The 5,976-nt window shown below is 41.3% G+C and overlaps 1 long non-coding RNA gene across 4 annotated transcripts; it reads left to right on the top strand.

Annotated features, from left to right (window-relative positions):
* Nucleotides 1-1,283: 1,283 nt before the first annotated feature.
* LOC119320660 lies at nucleotides 1,284-4,281 on the top strand. 4 transcript variants are annotated; one of them, XR_005155050.1, is made up of 3 exons: nucleotides 1,284-2,302; nucleotides 2,427-2,862; nucleotides 2,993-4,281. It is a non-coding gene; the product is annotated as an uncharacterized LOC119320660 (long non-coding RNA). The 4 variants fall into 4 exon arrangements; XR_005155049.1 differs by having other exon boundaries at nucleotides 2,944-4,281; XR_005155051.1 differs by having other exon boundaries at nucleotides 2,427-3,102; nucleotides 3,464-4,281.
* Nucleotides 4,282-5,976: the final 1,695 nt, after the last annotated feature.

Below are 5,976 nucleotides of genomic sequence, written 5' to 3'. Positions count from 1 at the left end.
CACCTTCCGGCGACGCGCCGCCCCCACCTGCCGGCGCCGCACCGCCCCACACCTCCTAAGCGACGCCCGCCCCATACTCCGACTGGCCAAGCGCCACCGCCACCGTCCTGCTCACCGGCGAGGCCCTCCTCCCCCACTGCCGCCATGGCCGTTCGACGCCATCACCGCAGGCCATTCGATGCCACCACCGCATGCCGTTCATCGCAGCAGCAGCCTGGATCCGCCCGGCTCCCTTTCCCAGCGCGCCGCCGCCGACCGGCTCCCTCCCCTAGAGCGTCGTTGCGGCCCCAGCACCACTTCCTTGCCGTGGCATAGCATCGTCGACTGCGCCCTTCCCCTTCTTCCCCTAGTGCCTCGTGGTGGAATCCAAGGGAGGGCCAGGCCGTTCACAGCCGCCACCCCCCTCAGTCCATTCAACACCGCCAACCAAGGCCGCGCTCCCCTGTCCCCCAGCTCGGGCCGCCGGTCCCCTGCAGTCCCCAACACCACCGTCTCGATGTGCCGTCATGCTGTTTTACATGGGAGGTATTGGCCTCCTTCATCCGCCGGATTCGACCATCCCCTTTTGTTCACCTCCGCCACCTGAGGCCGTTCACCACTGCCACCAGTTCCCGTTCAACACCGCCCGCGCAATCTCACGTGTCAACGACACCCCTGTCTACCCCACGCGAAGCTTCAACAGAGGCTCGGTTCAGAACTTTAAATACCTCTACTCTTTTGTTTGTGTACATATCTAAGAGGGAACTGAAAAAATGGAATTCAACATCACTAGTTTACTTAGGGGACGAATTCTGATTTTCTAGCAGTTCTAGTAAATATGTTAGAAGAATTCCGAGTTGTATTGTTCTAGTCTGCTGTCAAGGCAAGCTGCTATGATGTGTTGTCACCATTTATAATCTGTTAATGACTGGTATGTTCTTGTCGTCAGTTCATGTGTGTCCTTGTTGTCAGGTTGTGTTCATGTTTTATAATCAGTTCATGTACATGTGTGTTTGTAATCACGGTGTGTTCTAATAACTTCTTTCAGAAACCACTTTGTAGCTCTATTCAGCTATGGATTCTCCGTTCCCAGAAAGTTAAACATCAGTTCTTCTAATTTGTAAAGAAAATGTAGTTTTTCAGATTAACATAAGAACACGGCTTCTTTGATGTAGTGCCATTCAAATTCTTATTTTAGTTTTGTTCATTTTCTTATTTAAGTTCAGTTTAAAATCTAATCTTAGTTCAGTTCAAGACAGATTTTTTTTTTTTTGCGGGGAAACAGTTCAGTTCAAGACAGATTATCATCTATCCAATACAGAAGGAAAATAGAGTTGGGAGTGGACGACCTTGAGCTTGTCCAGCCACCTTCATTGTGCTTCTCCAGTGCGTTCATGTGTCATATTGCGAGCATTCCTGTGCCGCGTGCATGCTTTGGACTATGTGTTGTCTATTGTTATGTAGTATCTCCAGATTTTCTAAACTAACTTGCTCAATGACAGAATTGTGTATTGCACAGTACATGTATTACTACTAGGAATGTTCAGAAATCAGAACTCAAAGAAGTATTGACAGCACAACTACTGTATATTCAAGGAGTCGGGTTTTGCTCCTGCATCACCTCGTCTCCTCCGTTCGACAAAAGCATCAGATAAGTTCACACTATGGTTTTGCTCTTTCGTATAATTCATGAGTCCATACTCCTTCGGTTTTTGTTCCATAGAAATTAAAGAAACCTGTAGAAGTTTGGGGTATAAAATTCTATAAGTTCAAAACCGGGAAACTAGTAAGTTCAGACAAAATTAAAACTGTCAAAGAACATGAGAGTTTTTGTCAAAAAAGCGAGGCTTCCCCACGCCAGCACAAACTTTTTAAATGGGTGGATTTTGTCAAAGCAAAAACTGAATGGGTGGCAAGATGAATGTAGTTGTTATTAAAAGTTTCTTTTTCAACTTCTCCTCTTAATATACATGAACTTGATTATATTTTTAACCGGTTAAATATACAAGGTTGGCAAGATGACTATAGTTGTTATAGCAAAAAAGTACCGTTTTCTTAAAAAAGTTTCTGTTTGAACTTCTCCAATTAATATACATGAACTCAATTATCTTTTTAACATGTACTCACATGAGCTCGTTTGGATTTTTGTGTATACTTGTAACACAATCAGTTCAGATCTCGAGAGACCGTAAGTTTAGTCGGCCTTGGCATCACGAACGGGTTCAGTTCGATCTCGCATAGTGGGCAGGTCCCTGATGGTGTGTCTGTCAGTTCTACTCGCACGAGTGGACGTCAGATCGTGCAAGTGGGAAGGTCCCCGATGGTAAGAACTTGTTCTATTCCTGCTGCTATCAACCTGTTTGTTGATGTGCTTATAAGAAATGAAATATCCTTTTTGATATTTCTTTGTTGCCAACTAAAAAGCTAATATTTATGGACATGTGCAGTATATTCAGTTCAACATCTGGTGCTTCTTCAGTTCATCGTAGTGTGCATTTTCACTTCATCTTGCAGGTATGATCATTCTCTGCCCTTGCTAATGTATTTTGTAGTAACTTTGTAAACAAAAGAGATAGCACACTGGAACAAAACAGTAGTGAAGAAAGATACCCTATGTTAATTTTGGTGACTCTATTGTTCGTTCCATCACTTGTAGATGTATGCCTGACCATTTTTTCTCAAATTTGGCATTTGTTAAGTTGTGAGGCTACCCATTCGGGTGCTTACTTGAAGGGGTAGCCACGGTGCTGATACTAAAAAAATGGATGAGTAATCACAAAGACCATCATGGATGACGACAAGCCTACAGCTGCTATGGTTTTAGTCAAGTGTTTCAGAAATGCGCAGTACTACTTTGTATCTGTCACTCTTTGTCAGGGGAAGGTGACTAAAGCTCCATATTGCAATTTCACTAAGATATCCGGATTTCATTTAGTGTTTAAAATTAATTACTTTCTTGTCCAGTCATACTAGTACTGATGAAATATCAAGTTGACATTGTGCTCGGCCATAGGTCCGCATTTTTTCTCTCCCTTCGGTTCAAGGAGAAGCAACAGCTGGCCTGCAGTGCCGCCATCTGAAGACAGGGGAGATGTCCGTAATCCCCTTATGGTAATTATGCAGGTGCGGAACCCCCCAAGCGCACGACAACCTCATCCGTCCAAGTTGAGCACTGGGCGCTGTCCGAGTAGAGCAATGCGCCCCGTCCAAGTTCCCATCTAATGTTGAACGTTCAATTTTGTCATGTTGAATACTATACCGCTGAGTGCTATTGACAGTCAGTTATTTCTTCCTTCCATGCTGCACTTGGAGAGCTTAATCTCCCATTGGCAAATTTAATCTGTACCAGTAAGTACATGATTAATATTTTAGGATATGTGTGGTTCCAGTAAGTACATGAGTACTATTTAGCATGTTTGGTTGCTTCTGAAACTGAAAATGTCAGGGTGTACTGATGCATTTCAAAATTGTTGTGTGTTTTCAGGGAAAACCATTTGTCGGGTTTTTGGTGGCCAAGTGTTATTGATATGGAGATGAATAACTATGCGGATGCACTCCTGCTGTTTTTGCATCTCCTTCGCGACGACCTATTTTGTGCCCATGAACAAATAGCAAAGCCCTCCTGTAGCCTGAGCTATTCATCGCCTTGTCTCAATGGATCAGAGTTCATGGAAAAAATGTTTGGCATCCTGTAGTAGTTATAGTCCTTAAGTTACAACAGTTTGATCATGAAAAAAACATCAGTACAAAAAGTATGGAGCTTCTAATGTTGTAGTGATTTCGTGTGACCACAAGGATCCTTCCTGGAAGGTAGTTGGTGGGTTGTGTGCATGCTCTACATACATCCATGCTAGCCTATCCTGCTGTGTGCGTGCGTCCTTCATGTGTGTTCATGTTCGTGCCGATGTAGTGTGAATGCAGGGCGAGCTGGACAATGTGTCGTGTGTGTGTGTGTGTGGTGTGTGCTTGCCATGAGAGTGCTGCTAATTTCTAGTGTTGCTGTTTGTTTTCTCTACAAGGAAAAATTAGCTGCTGCTGTCTGAAGTTTCAGGAATTGAAGAATTCTTTTGGCAATTGATGAAAAGCTATGATTTTGTGCTCCTGTTTTTTATTATGTCAATGAGAAACCAATACTTCTTTTCTTTAGGTTTCGTGTTTTAGTTGGTGAGGGTGTTTTAATTGGTGAGGGATAAACAAATTTTCCTATTCAAGTGGAAGCTCCCAGTATATGATGGATGTGGGAGTTATTTTTACATTCACTGTTCGGTGCTTCTCTTTATGTAATGTTTTATGTTTTCAAGTGCTCGATGAAAATTTATGTTCCTAGTAGTTCATGTATTATTGCCTGAGGAGTTCGTGTGTTACTGGCCAGTAAGTAAACCTATTAATCACTCTCTCAAGTGTGATGAAAAAAGGGCAGTAAATTGATGAAAAAATATCATCGAGTTCAAAACACGCCGAGACACGCGACAGCCACCCTAGTTCGGGCGTAGTAACTACCTCAGTACGAGTTAAAAATGGTGGTCTGTTCGGAATAAAAAAAATAGCAGAAATTCAAATTGTAAAGTTCAAGCAAAAAAAGAAACCCCATGAAAATCTTGCTTAGTAAGTACCTCAGTACAAGTCGTAAAATGAGAAAAGTTCAGAACAACGTTGTCAAGAAAATGTTGAGTTAATAAAAAAAACAAAACAAACACATTTTCTTTTTAAAAAAAATATCATTCAGTTCGATGATACAAACCATACAAATACTGGGGCGACGATACAGTAAACCGTTGAAAACTTACGAGAAAATATTACCCAAAAAATAGAGCAAAGTCTAGTTAATGAAAACACGCTTAGTACAAACCCATACAAGCATCAGTACAAGTAACCTTTTCCGGAACCATTCAAAATTTCTCTATAAAAAATAGCTCAGTACAAACATACACATATATCAGTACGACTACTCTGTTTTTCAGACGAGAAAACAGTAGGATCCGTTATGCCGTATTCAAAATTACTCTTAAACGGTTGCGAAGTAGAGAAAACGTTCAACATGACTAAGTTTTGCATTTTCGATAGCTATTCAACGGTATATTATTTGCCGTATTTCGACAAACTTTTTTAAAAAAATCGCGTTCAAAATCAAATTTGACCATATTCAAATTCGTTTTTAAATCGTAAGGAATTAGAAAAATGTTTCTATATGAAAAAGTTGCGCATTTTTCATAGCTTTTCAACGCCGTACCATTTGCGTCAATCCGACAAACCGTTTGCAAAAAATCGCAAAAATACTTTTTGCCCAGAATTTCACCGTTTTTCAAATTACTTTTAAATCATACAGAATTAGAAAAAACAATACATATATGGAAGATGCGGATTTTCACCAGCTTTCCAACGCCATCTCATTTTCTCAATTCCGACAAACCGTTTGAAAATTGAGTCCAAAATACGATTCACGTTTTCGGTTTTGAAAAAAATGGTTTTTTCAAAACTGCTCTTAAACCATAATGATTTTGCAAAAACCTTCAATATACTTGAAATATGGTTGTCAAGAGCTTTCCAACGATATATTACACGCCACGTTCCGACAAAAAAATTACAAAAAAATTTTAAACTAAAGAAGACGATCTGTTAACACAACTGAAAACATCAGTTCAACCGCTTCGAAAACATCAGTACAACCACCTGAAACCGTCAGTTCAAAAAGGGTAACAGAATAATATTCTGTTACGCGTAACAGAATAGCCCAGATGTGTGTGTGTGTGTGTCTATATATATATATATATATATATATATATATATATATATATATATATAGGGTGGGTCTATTATGATAACACCCTCAAGAGTCTTATTCTGCACATCCCCACCTTATTCTGCTAACACCTACCGAAGCGAACTAAAGAAACTACGCACTCACCCGGTCAAACCCCACCCACGCAACCCCCACCTCCCACCTTCTTCCTCCTGTGACCACCCAACCACCCCGAACACCCCCACCGCCCACCCCGA

The sequence above is a fragment of the Triticum dicoccoides genome, chromosome 1B (genome assembly GCF_002162155.2).
Source record: "Triticum dicoccoides isolate Atlit2015 ecotype Zavitan chromosome 1B, WEW_v2.0, whole genome shotgun sequence".
NCBI classification, from domain to species: Eukaryota; Viridiplantae; Streptophyta; class Magnoliopsida; order Poales; family Poaceae; genus Triticum; species Triticum dicoccoides.
The sequence above is the reverse complement of the archived record's forward strand: the minus strand, read 5'-3'. Positions and strand labels throughout refer to the sequence as shown.